Source organism: Pseudophryne corroboree, chromosome 6 (genome assembly GCF_028390025.1).
Source record: "Pseudophryne corroboree isolate aPseCor3 chromosome 6, aPseCor3.hap2, whole genome shotgun sequence".
In the NCBI taxonomy this organism is placed as follows: Eukaryota; Metazoa; Chordata; class Amphibia; order Anura; family Myobatrachidae; genus Pseudophryne; species Pseudophryne corroboree.
Genome location: NC_086449.1, coordinates 834,083,969 through 834,102,113, shown reverse-complemented (window position 1 = coordinate 834,102,113; position 18,145 = coordinate 834,083,969). Strand labels below are relative to the sequence as shown.

The following is an 18,145-nucleotide window of genomic DNA, read 5'->3' as shown; positions in this document are numbered from 1 at the left end:
TTTTCCTACTTCTTCTAATTTCAGGACTCTCACCATTGATTCAGGGGTACCATCCCTGTCTAACATTGGCAGCAGATCCCCTATTTTCTTCTCCAACCTATATCTACTCTTTTTCTTCCCCATTCGTGAACTCTCATCAGTGATTCCCGAGCCCTCGATATCAAATATTCCTTCTACTTTCATACCACACTGGCAACGCCCGAATCCTTCCGATCTTGGAAGCTAAGCAGTGTTGGGCTGGGTTAGTACTCAAGTGGGAGACTCTTGAGGAATACTCAGTTCAGTAGAAGTCCTTGGACAGTTTTGCTCAGCGTCTAACACTGACAGCAGATTCATCTTGTTCATTCAAGCCTTTTCTATTTCTATTACTCACAAAAGATGTAGCTGACATATCATCAACCTAATATAGGTAAAATTTGATTTATATACCTATTTAGGACCCATATAGGTATTTTTTCAGGCCTCCAGCTGTTATCTTTCTGTATTTTTTGAACCCAGGCAGCCCAGAACTGTTATTCAGTATTTACACTGTTAAAATTTGTTCTGTGTTCCCTTACCCTCCCCCCCCCCCCTTTCCCCCCCCCCTCATTTTGATATTTTGACAAAATATTCTACTACTATTCTATCGATTTTTGCTAATAAAATTTATATATTTTTTTATCATTGTTTCTTCTGAGACGTCTATACATACACATACAAGAGTGCGCCCACAAAAGAGTCTTCTTTTCTCTTTTCTTGTTCTCTGCCAGACCTTGGCAGAGTTGAGCTACACCTTGCTCCACACTGATTCTGTGCTCAGTGAGCCGGACAGGTATCTGGCTAACCTCCCGGAGCATCCTGTCTTGAAAAGCATTGAGGCTCTCACCATGCCTTGCTATTTCAGACAGGATGGCCAAGATAGCAGAGGGTTGGGTGGGGGGGGGGCAGTTGGAATCTGGATGGGTGGGATTTGTGGTCCCACAGTGCCAGAGACACTAGGTCCCTTCACCTCAGCCTCAGCCACATAACCCTCCTCTAACTCTACCTGCTCACCCACCTGTGCTGTGTTATGTTCAAAGGAAATAGAAGAATGAGTGGAAAAATAGTTTTACAATTAAACATGAGACTTTTGGAACCACTTAATTATTTGTTTAGGAATATGTGTGTAAACTTACCTGGCAAGTCATGTGCCATCAGTATTTCAGGCAGGTCCGTGTCCATATGAGACACCCCTACCCCCTCCTCGTAGCTCACACAGTCCATCGCCATCTCCTCCAGATCTGTGTACTCCACAGTGGCAGCTGGCCCTCCCCCAGTTGCCCTCGAGGCATTCCACTCCGCAGACCTCTTGCCCTTCAGGCGGGATTTGAAGTCGGCCCAACTACATATGTGGGGAAAAATAGGGGCAAGGTAGAGTAAAATAATGAATACCTGCTTTAATATATAGTACACATGTTATGCATTTGGTTGCTATAGGCAACATCACATCTAACTAACTTTTTAAGAATACTTGGCACAGATAATGGACTGGCAATATACACTTACCGTCTTCGAACTTCCTGTGATGTTCGGACTATTGAGCCGACTTAATTAACAGAATCAGTGATGTCCCTCCAGATTCTATCTTTGGTTGCAGCACCCATGTTTTTTGGTCCTCTATGTATTTTTGACATGGCCTGTGTGACCAAAACACGCAACTCCCTCTTAGTGAATGTGGGCTGCCTTTTTTCTCTCTTAGAAGTAGCCTGTGAGCTTTCGTCCTGTTCCTCCTCACCATCTTCCTCTTCACTAGCTGCTTGTGTAGTTTGTGTTTGTGCGGCTAATGCAGAATCTCCCTCAGTTACCCCAGTATGTATGTCTGGCAGGGTATCCACTCCTAACTGCTGGGTATCAGAAGTTGGAATGTCTCTAGTACTGGGTCCTGCTACTTCAGAATCCTGCGGATTCCATCATCTGCCTCCGCAATGCTAGGCGCCTCTGTGTCAATGCGGACATCTGCTGCTGCACGCGGTCCATCTCTGCTGCCAACTGCTTGCGAGTAGCCATGTTGCTGGTGGCATGTGTGTTCGCACAGGTGTGTAGCTATTTATAGCTGCGTGTCCAGTGCGGTAATTCACACAGGTGTCAATTATGCTAATTCCTCCAGTAATTGTACACGCTATTTAAGAGTCTTGATTGCAGCCTGTGTGAGTGGGTGTATGATGGCAGATGGAGGTTTGTTTTTTTTCAGAGAAGGTGGTCGTGTTTGGTTCAACTTTGCAGAGTGAGTCTTTGTTTCAGTATATTTTTATATTTATTAGTTTTGTTTTGTTGTTTTGGCCTGTGCATCTGTTTACATTACAAATTACACAACATATGAGCCTAAATGTCGTAAACTTGGTGACTTTGTGCTGCTGATTGTTCTTGTCAAATGTGGTGAGTACCCAGGTTGTACCAAATACTTTTCTGTGTGTGTATGTGAGTGTGTGTGAATGTAACTGTGAGTGTATGTATTGTGCTTTTTGTTCTTCCGCGCCTGCGAAATTCCGCTTTTGCGAACTGTACCCACTGTCCTTCACAACAATGCACACATCAATAAAGTTTATTAGATGACACCATAAATTTACAACCAATCACATGCCACCACACACTATAAATATAAGCCCATATATGGAAAACGCCATTGGCATCATGCGCGCAGCAGCATTTAGCCACTGAGAGCTGCGCGTCTTGGTTGCGGTGATAGACCGCCGCGTAGGTCGTGCAGCACCCTTTATCCCCAATAGGATAAAGCGTGAGGCCTACGCGGAGGTCCGCCGCATTCTCTGCAGATGCACCCGGACCACACGCTCCATAATCCAGCTAGAAAGGCCCTGGAGCGACCTCCGCCGTCGCACACCGGACCTGATGGCGGAGCTCCACCAACAAATCCGCAGTAGACGTAGGCGCAGTAAGTGTCATATTACATTGCATAACACTGAGATTATTATCAGAACTTTGTAATGCAAAACTTGCATATTTTTTGTACATTATATAGTGAGAAAATTAGCACAGTGACAATGAACTATTGTAGAACAGACATGAATGACACAGTGTGTGTGGTTAGGGCAAGCAGTACTGACTGTGTAGCAAAGTGCTTCAGAAAAAGTGAATGTTGTTGTACTGAGTTGCTACACAGACTGTCAACTGAACCCTAATAACTTGCTCTGTGGGGTATATTTACTAAGGTGGGAGCTTTTTAGAACTGGTGATGTTGCCTATAGCAACCAATCAGATTAAATATATTATCTTCTAGAAGCAGCCTAATAAATGTTACGTAGAATCTGATTGGTTGCTATGGGCAACATCACCAGTTTTTTAAATATTTAAAATTTATAAAAAATACCCCTGTGTCTTTAACATGGGACAGAACAGTGTAATTGTAAAATACTGTTGTTATAATTTTAAAACCAACAACCTAAATATTACCTATGTGTTAGGGTCTCCTGCCCTGTGCTGCCACGTCGTCATGGCAACCGGGAGACAAGTGCTAGCGGAGTAACCTGAGCGCAGCTGATACTCCGGTTCGGGTCTTTTGCTGTGCAGTGGTTACAGGCTCTGTGCACGGCAGGGGATCCGGTGCTGGTTTTTGTGCTCACAGTCTGTGAGGTCTGAGTGGGGCGTGGACAGCACCTGCTTTATAAGGCCTCTTCTCAGGTTAAGCAGATGCTGATGAATCTTTGTTGGTTAGTCAGTTCCTGAAAGTTAGCCAGTACTGTGTAGCTTTGTATTTGTTGTTGCTTACTGCAAATAGGCCTGGGGATTTGGTACTACACTCTGCCAATCCAGACCTAGCAGTAAGACTGGAGTCAGTCGTTTAACCTGCTGGGGTTCTTTTGCTACTCTGTGAACTTAGCAGGTTTGCGGCTGTATTCTCAGACTGCCTGCCTAAATCCTGTCTCACTGTGCAAGGTGTTCAGGTATTCAGTTTAGTGGCAGTAAGCTGAACCTGTGCACTGCAAGTGAGGATTAGGATTGTGGAGACTCTCCTTGTGTCTATCATTCCATCTCTGACCAAGGAGTTTACTGCCACACCCGTTGGTAACCCTTTAGGGTTTTGCTGTTGCCCTTAGCAACAGCATTTCGGGTTCTCTACGTATTAAAACACAACATCTTGCTTTTTTTCATCTGAGCATTCCTAATAATAGGGAGACACCCAGTTTCTTAGCCTCTGGGCTTCTCTGTTCACTTTGTGTTTATTTTGTTACCCTATCACCTTATGTGTACGTAATGTCATATTCCCCAGTCTGTCTGTGAGTTCATTTGTTTTGCATCCCTATCCGTTCAGACACCAGTACATTCCTGCAGGCACTGGTGTGCATAACAGTTCAGACACCAGTACATTCCTGCAGGCACTGGTGTGCATAACAGTTCAGACACCAGTACATTCCTGCAGGCACTGGTGTGCATAACATATTCAGCAGCCTAATACTCCTGTTGAAATTTTGTGGGAATATGGAGCATACCCCTCAAAATACGTTGCAACAGGTGGTCGATCAGGTGCAGGTCCTGACTCGACAATTTAATGATTTGTCCATTAAAATGCACACCTCCCAGGCCGCTGGCGGAACTCCCGCAGCAGCAGCACCTTCAGGGGTTAAGGAGCCGAAAGTAAATCTCCCGGATCGTTTTTCTGGAGATCGCTCGCAGTTCTTTTGTATCAAGGAGAGCTGCAAGCTGGACTTCCGGCTTAGGCCTCAGTCTTCAGGGTCGGAGATTCAGCGGGTGGGCATAGTGATTTCCTTGCTACAAGGAGACCCACAGGTCTGGGCATATGGGTTGCAGCCTGACTGTCCGTCGCTTAAAAGTGTTGATGCTTTTTTTACGGCACTGGGCATGTTGTATGATGACCCTGACAAGACGGCCTCAGCCGAGGCTCAGATTTCGATCCTTAAGCAAGGGCGAATGCCAGTTGAGGTTTACTGTATGGAGTTTCGGAGGTTGGCCCATGATACCCAGTGGAATGACCCAGCCCTGAGACGCCAGTACCGAAGAGGTCTTTCTAACCAGATAAAAGACCAACTGGTACAATATCCCTTGCCTGATAGCTTGGATCAGCTCATGCAGTTATCCATCCGGGTGGATAGACGGCTGAGAGAGCGTAAGCTTGAAAGGGAGACCGAGGTTTCCTTCTTTCCCAAGGGAACCTCAGACTCTGCGGAATTTTCCGAGGAGCCTATGCAGATTGGGGCTACCCGCCTCTCCTCGCGTGAGAAGACGCGGAGGAGACAGCAGGGGTTGTGTTTGTACTGTGGGAATAAAGGTCATGTGGTAGTATCATGCCCAGAAAAGCCGGAAAACTTCAGGGCCTGAGAGTGATGGGAAATATCCTGTCAGGCCAGAAGTCAGAATTTCCCAAGAAGACTTTTATCATTCCGGTGACCTTGAAGATCCTCGGTTAAACTGTCAAGACTGAGGCCTTTGTGGACAGTGGGGCCGACGGGGTTTTTATGGACCGCCAATTCGCCCTGAAACACTCTGTTCCCTTAGTACCCTTGGCATCGAAAATTGAGATTTGTGGGTTAAACGGGGAACCATTATCCCAAGGTAAAATTACCTCTTGCACTAGCCAGATTTCTTTGTTTATTGGAGCCACACACTCTGAAAAATTGTCCTTTTATGTGACTGTCTGTACTTTTGCCCCATTGGTGTTGGGGTTACCCTGGTTAACGGCCCACAATCCTCAATTTGACTGGGTCTCTGGGGAGATTCTTAGTTGGGGTACTGATTGTTTCAGGAGTTGCTTGAGCCTTCCAGTCAGGCTCTCGCAGCTAAGTTTGCCAGGATTGCCAGGGTGTTATGCAGATTTTGCGGACGTGTTCTCCAAAAAAGTTGCAGAGGTACTACCTCCCCATCGCCCCTATGACTGTGCCATTGATTTGTTGCCAAATGCTAAGCTTCCCAAGAGCAGGTTGTACTCCCTGTCACGTCCTGAGACTCAGGCTATGGCAGAGTACATTCAGGAGAACTTGGCTAAGGGATTTATCAGACCTTCACAGTCTCCAGTTGGGTCGGGGTTCTTCTTCGTGGGTAAAAAGGATGGTTCGTTGCGACCCTGCATCGACTTCAGGGAATTGAACCGTATCACGATTAAAAACTCGTACCCACTGCCTCTCATTTCGGTCTTGTTTGACCAGCTTCGTACTGCCACCATTTTTTCTAAGATTGACCTACGCGGGGGGTACAATCTAATCCGAATAAGAGAGGGGGATGAATGGAAGACTGCCTTTAATACCCACTCAGGGCATTATGAATATTTGGTGATGCCTTTTGGGCTCTGTAATGCCCCGGCAGTCTTCCAGGATTTCATGAACGATGTACTCAGGGAATATTTGGATAGATTCTTAGTTGTATACTTAGATGACATCCTAATCTTCTCCCATTCCCTGGAGGAACATCGGAAGCATGTACGCTTAGTCCTCCAGAAACTCAGAGACCACCGGCTTGGGGCGAAGCTGGAGAAGTGCGAATTTGAAGTTCAGCAAATCGCATTTCTAGGATATATTATCTCCCCAGAAGGTTTCCAAATGGAGGGTTCCAAGGTACAGGCAGTCCTGGATTGGGTGCAGCCCACTAGTTTGAAGGCGCTTCAGCGTTTCCTGGGCTTTGCAAATTTTTATAGACGATTTATCGCTGGATTTTCGTCTATAGTGGCGCCCTTGGTGGCACTCACTAAGAAAGGGGCGGATGTTGCTCACTGGTCTTGTGAGGCTAAAGCGGCTTTTGCCCGTCTCAAAAGGGCATTTGTCTCTGCCAAGGTGCTGCGACACCCAGATCCAGAGCGTCCTTTTGTGGTGGAGGTGGATGCCTCTGAGATGGGTATTGGGGCAGTGCTCTCTCAGATGGGAGTGTCTGATAATCGCCTTCATCCCTGTGCTTACTTTTCCCGTAAATTTTCGCCTGCCGAGATGAATTATGACGTGGGTAACCGGGAATTGTTGGCTATTAAGGATGCACTCGAGGAGTGGAGACACTGGCTTGAGGGGGCTAAGTTTGTGGTCTCAATTCTCACCGACCATAAGAATCTGGCATATTTAGAGTCAGCGAAGCGTCTCAATGCCAGGCAGGCACGATGGGCTTTGTTTTTTGCTCGCTTTAATTTTTTGATAACATATCGCCCTGGGTCAAAAAACATCAAGGCTGATGCGCTCTCGCGGAGTTTTGCTCCAATCCAGGAGACCACCGAGGAGCCGTTGCCCATTGTGTCCCCATCATGTATTAAAGTGGGCATTACCCAGGACCTCTTGTCATTAGTCCTTAGAGCACAGGAGCAGGCTCCTCCAGACCTTCCGGTAGGTCTTTTGTTTGTGCCTCCTAGGTTAAGACAGCGAGTGTTCCTGGAATTCCATGCCAAGAAGTCGGCAGGTCACCCGGGTATTGCCAGAACTCGGGAGTTGCTATCTAGGGCGGTGTGGTGGCCCTCGGTGGCTAAGGATGTGGATCAGTGGGTTCGGGCATGTGACATCTGTGCCCGAAATAAGACTCCTAGAGGGGTTCCTGTTGGCCCATTACATCCACTCTCTATCCCATCTAAGCCATGGACCCACATTTCAATGGATTTTGTGGTGGACTTGCCCAAATCCTCGGGAATGACAGCCATCTGGGTTGTCGTTGACAGGTTTTCGAAGATGGCGCACTTCGTTCCACTGGTTGGGCTGCCATCGGCCAGATGCCTGTCTGAATTATTTATGCTGCATGTTGTGCGTCTCCACGGGTTGCCACTCGATGTGGTCTCTGACCGCGGATCCCAGTTTGTGGCCAAATTCTGGAGGGCATTTTGTTCCGATCTCCAGATTTCTGTCAGCTTGTCGTCAGGCTACCATCCGCAGTCTAATGGGCAGACTGAAAGGGTGAACCAGTCCTTGGAGCAGTTCCTCAGGTGTTATGTCTCCAAGTGTCAGACTGACTGGGTTGCTCATCTGTCCATGGCGGAGTTTGCCTATAACAACGCGGCTCACTCTGCTACAGGGATCTCTCCCTTCCTTTGTGTGTATGGGCATCATCCTAAGGCCAATTCTTTTGACCCCCTGGACTCCACGCCTGGTGGTTCCTCTGTGATTTCTGTCCTTAGAGGTATTTGGAGGAAAGTGAAGAAAGCCCTTGTGTCTGTGTCATTAGTGACCAAAAGGGTTTTTGATAAGCGGAAAAGACCCTGCAGCTTCAAATTAGGAGACTTCGTCTGGTTGTCTACCAAGAATTTGAAGTTGAGACAGCCATCTCATAAGTTAGGCCCCCGGTTCATCGGCCCTTAAAAGATCACCAGGGTAATCAATCCGGTGGCATTTCAGTTAGACCTGCCCCGTTCTTTGGGTATCAATAAAACATTTCATTGTTCCCTTTTAAAACGGGCGATTAGTAATCCTTCTTCCAGTGGAAGACCTTCTCCTCTTCTGATACGTGGCCAGAAGGAGTTTGTTGTTGAAAGGATTCTTGACTCCAAGATGGTTCGGGGTCGGCTGTCATTTTTGGTGCACTGGAAGGGGTATGGCCCGGAGGAGCGGTCGTGGGTGCGCAGTTGTGATCTTCATGCCCCCAGACTAATACGCTCTTTCTTCTCGCAGTTCCCCGATAAAACCGGTGGTAGGGGTTCTTTGACCCCTCGTCAGAGGGGGGGTACTGTTAGGGTCTCCTGCCCTGTGCTGCCACGTCGTCATGGCAACCGGGAGACAAGTGCTAGCGGAGTAACCTGAGCGCAGCTGATACTCCGGTTCGGGTCTTTTGCTGTGCAGTGGTTACAGGCTCTGTGCACGGCAGGGGATCCGGTGCTGGTTTTTGTGCTCACAGTCTGTGAGGTCTGAGTGGGGCGTGGACAGCACCTGCTTTATAAGGCCTCTTCTCAGGTTAAGCAGATGCTGATGAATCTTTGTTGGTTAGTCAGTTCCTGAAAGTTAGCCAGTACTGTGTAGCTTTGTATTTGTTGTTGCTTACTGCAAATAGGCCTGGGGATTTGGTACTACACTCTGCCAATCCAGACCTAGCAGTAAGACTGGAGTCAGTCGTTTAACCTGCTGGGGTTCTTTTGCTACTCTGTGAACTTAGCAGGTTTGCGGCTGTATTCTCAGACTGCCTGCCTAAATCCTGTCTCACTGTGCAAGGTGTTCAGGTATTCAGTTTAGTGGCAGTAAGCTGAACCTGTGCACTGCAAGTGAGGATTAGGATTGTGGAGACTCTCCTTGTGTCTATCATTCCATCTCTGACCAAGGAGTTTACTGCCACACCCGTTGGTAACCCTTTAGGGTTTTGCTGTTGCCCTTAGCAACAGCATTTCGGGTTCTCTACGTATTAAAACACAACATCTTGCTTTTTTTCATCTGAGCATTCCTAATAATAGGGAGACACCCAGTTTCTTAGCCTCTGGGCTTCTCTGTTCACTTTGTGTTTATTTTGTTACCCTATCACCTTATGTGTACGTAATGTCATATTCCCCAGTCTGTCTGTGAGTTCATTTGTTTTGCATCCCTATCCGTTCAGACACCAGTACATTCCTGCAGGCACTGGTGTGCATAACAGTTCAGACACCAGTACATTCCTGCAGGCACTGGTGTGCATAACAGTTCAGACACCAGTACATTCCTGCAGGCACTGGTGTGCATAACACTATGTCATTCTAGGGAGAACACAACAGCAAGCTGCTGCAGCAAGCCCTTCCCAATCCCCTTCTCAGCCCCCCTCCCCTTCTGTCGCCCAATCCCCCTCTCCTTCCCAATCCCCTTCTCAGCCCCCCTCCCCTTCTGTCGCCCAACCCCCCTCTCCTTCCCAATCCCCTTCTCAGCCCCCCTCACCTTCTGTCGCCCAATCCCCCTCTCCTTTCCAATCCCCTTCTCAGCCCCCCTCCCCTTCTGTCGCCCAATCCCCCTCTCCTTTCCAATCCCCTTCTCAGCCCACCTCACCTTCTGTCGCCCAATCCCCCTCTCCTTTCCAATCCCCTTCTCAGCCCCCCTCACTTTCTGTCGCCCAATCCCCCTCTCCTTTCCAATCCCCTTCTCAGCCCCCCTCCCCTTCTCTTTACCAATACCCCTCTCTGTCCCCCTCCCCCTCTCTTTACCAATACCCCTCTCTGTTCCCCTCCCCCTCTGTAGGCCAAAGCACAACTCCACCCACCTCCCCCTCTCTTTCCCAATCCCCCTCTCTGGCCCCCTCACACTCTGTGGCCCAAACACCCTCTCCGCCCCCCTCCCCCTCTCAATCAGACCCACCCTCTGTAAACAACTCCCCAATCCTTCCTCCTTCACCAATCCCTCCTCATTCCCCCATCCAGCCTCCTTCACCAATCCAGCCTCCTTCCCCCATCCAGCCTCCTTCCCCCATCCAGCCTCCTTCCCCACCCACTGAATGGTCAGCAGAAGCCCCTGAGGCTGTTGAAGGTGCTGCACATGTGGTTGATGAGAGTAAGTGTTAACACATTTAAAATGTATTTGTTACCTAATTTAACTTCAAATTCCAATACATGCAGTGTTGTACTGTGGCCAATCTTGGCCCAAGGAAAAATGTTTGTGTTCTTCATCATGGTATGGATGTTGCATTTACATTTGTGTGAGTATCATTAGATGTACAGTGTCTATGTCTGCAATGTTTAGGGTGTCCACTCTAGGTCGACACTCAGTAGGTCGACAGGGTTGCCAGGACAACAGGGTTTATATGTGCTAGGTTGTCAGTGAAACAGTTAGAGCTGAGTGGAGTTTAGTATGTTGTTGTTCTTTTACACTTGTGCCTGGGTATTCCTAATATTTGCACAGTCAACTCGCATGCTTCACTTTGTTAGCCAGGCTAAGGACACAATGTTTTGTGTTGTGAAAGTTACACTCAAAAAAATATTTTATTACATAAAAAAACAGGTTTCACCTTATGTAGTAAGGCAGGCTTTCAGGGAGTGTGGGCATGCTAGGATATGTTGTCCTTCTGAAGATGTTGATATGCAGTGTGATGATGCAGGGCAAACACCTAAAAATTCAAGTCTGCTTCACTCCAGATGTGAATTAATCCCAGCATGGGGTTACATTTACTAAAATGGGAGTTTTAATCCAGATGGGATGTTGCCCATAGCAACCAATCAGATTCTACTTCTCATTTATTTAGCACCTTCTAGAAGATATGTGTAATCTGATTGGTTGCTATGGGCAACGTCCCATCTTAAATAGAACTCCCATCTTTGTAAATGTACATCATGGTGTGGTACACTTTCTAATTTTGTAAATTAACAATAACAAACATTGCTGAGCATGCTTGTGTGTTGGTATGGTACTGTTTTAACATTCAAACATCCATGATGTAGTCCCTTTGCCATTAAAGTGTGCTTTGTGCCTTGTTTGTATAATAGGTAATGTGAGTAAGTTTGTAATGTTTATTTTGCCTCTTCATTTCAGATGTTGCAGTTGGAGATCCCACAACTTTGCCAGGAATTGTGGCCAGGATTAAAAACAATTTGAGGGCCGTGCTGGCCGATTTTGAATTGTTAGAATCATTTTTCTAAAAATGTATTTTACATTTTTGTATTATACCAAAAAATATATTTTTTGTTAAAAAAAAAAAAAAAAATTGTTGTTCAAGTTAAGCGGGTGTTGTGTTTATTAATGCTATAAAAGAACAGCAGATTGGCGTGCAGAAATTGGTGACGTAAAACAGTTCACACATCTTACTTAAGATTAGTATTTTAAATTACACCAAAACAAAATAATTTATGACAGTTAGGAGCTTATTGATTTGAAAAACATGTAAACACATTTATTCACACACTACACCTCTACACCAAAAAAAAAAAATAGCATTAGCCCAGGCACATTTACATCTATTTCTTTTAAATCAAAGCAAAAAAATGTTGATGGCCAATTATGCCTACAAAGTGTTCTGCAGGTATTGGGGGTAATTCCAAGTTGATCGCAGCAGGATTTTTGTTAGCAATTGGGCAAAACCATGTGCATTGCAGGGGAGGCAGATATAACATGTGCAGAGAGAGTTAGATTTGGGTGGGGTGTGTTCAATCTGCAATCTAATTTGCAGTGTAAAAATAAAGCAGCCAGTACTTACCCTGCACAGAAACAAAATAACCCACCCAAATCTAACTCTCTCTGCACATGTTATATCTGCCTCCCCTGCAGTGCACATGGGCCCTCATTCCGAATTGTTCGCTCGGTATTTTTCATCGCATCGCAATGAAAATCCGCTTAGTACGCATGCGCAATGTTCGCACTGCGACTGCGCCAAGTAACTTTGCTATGTAGAAAGTATTTTTACTCACGGCTTTTTCATCGCTCCGGCGAACGTAATGTGATTGACAGGAAATGGGTGTTACTGGGCGGAAACACGGCGTTTTATGGGCGTGTGGCTGAAAACGCTACCGTTTCCGGAAAAAACGCAGGAGTGGCTGGAGAAACGGTGGGAGTGCCTGGGCGAACGCTGGGTGTGTTTGTGACGTCAACCAGGAACGACAAGCACTGAACTGATCGCACAGGCAGAGTAAGTCTGGAGCTACTCTGAAACTGCTAAGTAGTTAGTAATCGCATTATTGCGAATACATCGGTCGCAATTTTAAGAAGCTAAGATTCACTCCCAGTAGGCGGCGGCTTAGCGTGTGTAACTCTGCTAAATTCGCCTTGCGACCGATCAACTCGGAATGAGGGCCATGGTTTTGCCCAATTGCTATCAAAAATCCTGCTGCGATCAACTTGGAATTACCCCCATTCTTTGAAGACTTAATTGGTCATGACCAATATCAGTCATTACACTAATTGGAAACGTAATTAAGGAAGGCTTGTTGAGTTTGAACTGAAAGGTGTAATTTAACTTAAAAAAAAAACATTGCTGTGCGTTTATTAGCAAAAGCGTGTGCAATTTTAAGAAGAATGTGTAAATCTACGATAAATTAGGATTTTTACGATGAGGTTTGTGGTAATGCGATGGGTTCGCATTAGTGCGATGTCTTTTGGCATACGCCTACTTTGTGTACTACTGCGTACGAATTAGCAAAAATACTTTGGGGGCGGATATTCGCTATTGTGCAACGCATTCGCAATTTTGCGAATATGTTGTGCGACCGAAAAGAATAGCGAACAACTCGGAATCACCCCCACTGTGTGTGTGTTCAAATTGGGGATAAGTATAAAAAGGAAAAGAGATGGCTGCGCAATGTGTTAGAGCAATTTAAGAGCTGACGTGTAAACAATATAAAATAATTTATTATGTTCATAACATGAAATGTAATACATTAAATTTAATACATTGATTTTTAATGTATTAAATTTCATGTTATGAACATAATAAATTATTTTATATTGTTTACACGTCAGCTCTTAATTTGCTCTAACACATTGCGCAGCCATCTCTTTTCCTTTTTATACTTATCCGTGCAGCACTTATCTGACAACCAGCTTCCGGCCACATCATATCCAGAACTAGTCTCGCTAAAACCTTGTTCCAACCACTGAGTCTTCCGCTACTCAGCAGCTTACCCTGCTTCCGAATCTCAGCCGACAGTTACCAAAACCCCGGAGTTCCTCCGTCAGCTTCAAAGTAAGGTAACCAGGTCATACCGAACCTTCGGCAGCCATACTGGACTTCCCATGTTGTATTAGGACAATACTCCAGTCTAAGACTACTGGTCCTTGCTCAATTAATAAATATCTTCCATGCGAAAGTCCCATATTCATCCAGCACGTCTTTTGTTCAAAGATACCTGGACTCCAGAGTCTCCTGACCTGAATCCGGATCCGCAAATTTCCTAGAACGTAATACCGAGGTTGGGAATGCCTGGACTGAAACCTGGATATCACTTCGAACCGAGGTTGGGAATGCCTGGACTGAAACCTGGATATCACTTCGGACCGAGGTTGGGAATGCCTGAACTGAAACCTGGATATCACTAAGGACAGAGGTTGGGAATGCCTGGACTGAAACCTGGATATCACTAAGGACAGAGGTTGGGAATGCCTGGACTGAAACCTGGATATCACTAAGGACAGAGGTTGGGAATGCCTGGACTGAAACCTGGATATCACTAAGGACAGAGGTTGGGAATGCCTGGACTGAAACCTAGATATCACTAAGGACAGAGGTTGGGAATGCCTGGACTGAAACCTGGGTATCACTAAGGAATGAGGTTGGGAATGCCTGGACTGAAACCTGGATATCACTAAGGACCAAGGTTGGGAATGCCTGGACTGAAACCTGGATATCACTAAGGACAGAGGTTGGGAATGCCTGGACTGAAACCTGGGTATCACTAAGGAATGAGGTTGGGAATGCCTGGACTGAAACCTAGATATCACTAAGGACAGAGGTTGGGAATGCCTGGACTGAAACCTGGATATCACTAAGGACAGAGGTTGGGAATGCCTGGACTGAAACCTGGGTATCACTAAGGAATGAGGTTGGGAATGCCTGGACTGAAACCTAGATATCACTAAGGACAGAGGTTGGGAATGCCTGGACTGAAACCTGGATATCACTAAGGAATGAGGTTGGGAATGCCTGGACTGAAACCTGGATATTACAAAGGACTGAGGTTGGGAATGCCTGGACTAACAAGACTTTAATTAACCCCAGACACAATAGTAGTATAGGGAAAGAGGAAAGTGTTTCATCTTGGTGTCACAGACAACACATCTGTCTCTATATTCTGAAACTTCAGTACTATTAAAACCAAAATAAGAGAAGAGGACCTGGCCAAGCTCGTCCAGAACTTAACTTCTTAGCTGCTTCAATGTTGAAGGTTCTTGTGATCAGTGTAAACAGCGATGACATTTTGGCTCCTTCGCACCAGTGTCTGCTCTGCTTGAATACCCATTTAACTGTAAATAGCTCATGATTACCTACAGTACATCACAGTGAATCTGAGCAAAATAATACTTTTATAGAAAATGCAGGAAGGTGCAACTTGGTGTCCATGACAGAATGACCCCAACGTCTACACCAGATGCAGCAACTTATGAGATACCAGAGAGCGGGAGCAGATAGAAAATGATCTCTTAATTGCAGGATCTCCCTTCTTAGTCAGTATGTAATGGGAGCCACCATAACTGAGAAATCACAAATACATGAGTATTGGCAAAACCTAGACATCTTTGTATATGGCCTTTGATACGTGAGAAGATTCCGATTCAGTACAGGTCGTACTTTGGCTGAGTCCATGGAAAAGCCATCTGCTGAGACGCCATAGCCATGAAACGCCACTGGAGAAACTCTGAATTCACAATTTTCCATCTTAGCAGACAACCGATCAACCTTGAGGCTTTTGAGGACTAAATGGACTTGAGTAGGGCCAAGAAAGCGAGCTAGAAAGCCATCTAAGTACACAACAAATGTGCCCAGGAAACATCAATCCTGGAAAACAGCCGGCGCATTATGCAGAATGCAGATTAGATACACACATATTACCCGGAATGAACAGTGACTGATGAAGTCATCCAATAATGAAACGCGTTTGTGCGTGACCAACAGACGCTGACGTGGGGGACATCAGTGAACTAGGAAACAAGGCTTGGAACGCAGTGCAGACGCCAGTGGTGCCGGTGACCGTTATGGTTGTGATAATGATTGTCAAAGTCGAAAAATATCATGATGCATATTCCTTGCACTAACCCCATGCACATGCACGCTGCTCGTGCACTCAGTCCCCCGTGCGTGCACATCCCCGCAGGTTGCGTAGGGGAAGCACCAGCGTCTCGTGTGCATAAGATGTGTATTTACGGTGGAGTTTGTGAGCGTGTAGCGTGCGACTCGATCATAGCATATTTATCCCAAATAGTGCATTTTGTAGTTAATATTCCCCTAGACCATGTCAGCGAGTATAATTAGTTTAAACTGTTCCTGGACAGAGAGATTCCTCTTTGCATGATAGGAAGGGTCAGATAAAGGTTGAAAGGTGGTGTCTAGTATCCAGCTGTAGGGTATTTTAAGGGTAATATTCTGATGTTAGTTAGGAAAGGATCGCTTGCTCCTGCGTATAGTTATGTACAGAAGTAGATTATGAACATTAACTGTATTTGCTGTAAATTACACATGTGGCGGGAATCCTGAGGATACCTCCCACCATAGCAGTTGAGGAAAGACACAGCCCACCTGTTCAAATCCACCTATGACCTTTGCTGTAATGTAGAGACACATCCCTGTGTCCAATGAACAATGAGATTACAGGGACCATTGTATTGTGAATGTATGTTGTGTATATAAAGACCACTGTTGCCTGGCCAGCCTCAAGACTCTGAAGGCTTTCTCCCTGATAGCTGAGGACTGAATTCAGGTTGCACTGGCGAAACATTCTCACGTATGTATATTCTCTGTAGCCATGATCATCTTTATTCTCTGTTATTCTGTTAGATTTCTATGTTAGCTTGTAGTGTATAACTTGTACTGTTTTCCCCTTTTTCTCTGAATAATCCACGGCGGTGTTAGAGCTGCTGTGGTTATAACCAAAACCCGGTGTTGTGTCTTCACTTTCCTGCAAAGGGCTTTCTTAGCGTCTTAATCGTTATAACGTGTATAGGCATTGCTAAGGTTTAAAGGTATTAACATTGTTACAGTACATTGTATCATTATCAAGGTAAAAGGTTATCAACTGTGTGTGCGCCCGCTGTGTGTACTCCGTGCACTCAGCGCAGCGTGTGTACGCCAAGTGCGTACCACGTGCAGGGCTCTGTACGCAAATAGCGTACAAAGTGTGTAGCACGTGCACGTGGTCTAGCGGCTATAGCGGCTCCACGGTAATAGTGTATAGCTTTATGTTTAAAGATAATAATTGACATTATCAATTGGGGGCAATCGTCCGGTTCTCCTCATATCCGCAGCCTAGCAGGACAAGGCAGACTTTTATCTATCAGCATAACCCTTTCATGGTCAGGTGGATACATTGGTGCTGATTAGATAAGCGTCTGCCCTGCATGGTTTGAAGGGATGCTGGTGGGATCCGAAAGGTAAGAACGTAAAGCTATTTTTAAAGTCTGTGAATTTCTGAATACAAGCATACACCTGTACTCTGCATATCTGATTATATTGTTACAAAACAAGGTTCAAATGAGTCATATTGTGTTTGATTCAGATTGGATTGCTTATCTGTTTAAGTAGGTTTAAAAGTATATTTAAAAGTTGCTGCAAAAGCCTTGATATAGTGTTGTTGTTTTTTTTTTTTTAACTTAGGCCTAAAATAACTTCAGGGGCTTGCATGGTGATTTTTTTTGTGACAAAGGAAGCCGCATGGTCTGTCCTCCATTTTGTGTAACCCTCATGGATGTGGAAGGGGGAGGAGCAGTGGCCATTTTGGGAAGGTCATTTTTTTTCTAAATGGCTGATTTTCAGTCTGCTCAGGAATAATCAGCCATCCTTGGTCAAAAAGAAATCACCATTTATGAGTTACCAATGCATTTATTTAACCCATGCCATAGTCAATTACAAATAGATTCAGATGGGGCTTAATAAAAGTTAATAGTAAGATGAATACGTGATGTAAGAACCACATACACATATAAACAAAGTTTTTTTCTTTACCTCTAGGATTCAGTTAAACTCTGCTTGTTGTAAGATAGCCATTGAAATGCAAATTAACCTGTGTGGCTGCTTTTTCCTGGCAGTGAAAAACCACCTTCACAGACAGTCAAAAGCACATTCATATGCAAATTAGAAGCACTTAATGAGTAAATGAGTCTCAGGAGACTAGTGAATGGTACATAGATATATTATAACTTATGTGTGTGTGTTTATATCAATGTATGTTCTGCAAGATAGCTATCCAATATGAATCATACTATTGGAAGCATTGATTACTAGATTCATTTAGACCGGTATTTTGTGTATTCTGCATATCTACTCGCTTGTTGCCATTAGCATTGATCACGTGCTGAGAAATTTGTTGCTATTTAGTTAAAAGTAAAGAGTAATATTTAAGGGAGTAATTGTAAAACACACACGCAGCCTGACCCAGTTATAAAGGTTTATACAGGAGATACTGTGTGGTGCTTGGCAAGCGATTATAGTTAAATATCGTTTACATTTATAGAAGCGTGTTATTTGTGTTACTGCGGGCGTATCCGGCCTTTGTACATGTGTCTCGGACCGCGTGCGAGACTGCGTACGCAACGCAAAGGCCTACACACGTAGCGTATATTACGCAACGTGCGTACAGATACGCCCACTAAATGCAAATCACACGGTAGCATTGTTT

The 18,145-nt window shown here is 45.3% G+C and overlaps 1 long non-coding RNA gene and 1 pseudogene across 1 annotated transcript in view; one reads left to right on the top strand and one right to left on the bottom strand.

The window, feature by feature from the left end:
- The window catches only part of LOC134935817 (uncharacterized), a 53,681-nt gene that overhangs the window by 16,578 nt on the left and 18,958 nt on the right, over nt 1–18,145 (bottom strand). Inside the window, exon 2 of the long non-coding RNA XR_010180408.1 lies at nt 1,155–1,360. This is a non-coding gene — a long non-coding RNA (uncharacterized LOC134935817). The remainder of the gene's footprint in view (nt 1–1,154; nt 1,361–18,145) is intronic.
- On the top strand, nt 172–290 carry LOC134937613 (5S ribosomal RNA; annotated as a pseudogene).